At 36.2% G+C, this 268-nt stretch overlaps 1 protein-coding gene across 1 annotated transcript in view; it reads right to left on the bottom strand.

Moving 5' to 3' along the window:
• Positions 1-268, bottom strand: part of LOC119581935 (metabotropic glutamate receptor 8-like) — a gene marked incomplete at its 5' end in the record, with an annotated part of 173,067 nt that overhangs the window by 25,158 nt on the left and 147,641 nt on the right.

Below are 268 nucleotides of genomic sequence, written 5' to 3'. Positions count from 1 at the left end.
AAGACGCACACAGACGCACATAATCTCTCATATCCTCTCCCATTTTAATATTCATTCACGTTAAAAATAATAATAAAAAAGGAAGGACTCCAGTTAGGATTTTTTCTCTTTTCTTCATCTCGACTTACGTGACACTTGCAATATTAGTTTCAGCCTTCAAAGAAAACGAGGAGGAGAAAAATACAAGGAGACATAGAAAACGGACCAAGTCATGAATGGAAGAAAACGGAACATTTTGGTAGAACGAAGGTGACTATAAATGGTGTTG

This window comes from Penaeus monodon, chromosome 15, assembly GCF_015228065.2.
Source record: "Penaeus monodon isolate SGIC_2016 chromosome 15, NSTDA_Pmon_1, whole genome shotgun sequence".
In the NCBI taxonomy this organism is placed as follows: domain Eukaryota; kingdom Metazoa; phylum Arthropoda; class Malacostraca; order Decapoda; family Penaeidae; genus Penaeus; species Penaeus monodon.
Note: the sequence above shows the minus strand (reverse complement) of the source record. Positions and strands in the feature narration are given on the sequence as shown.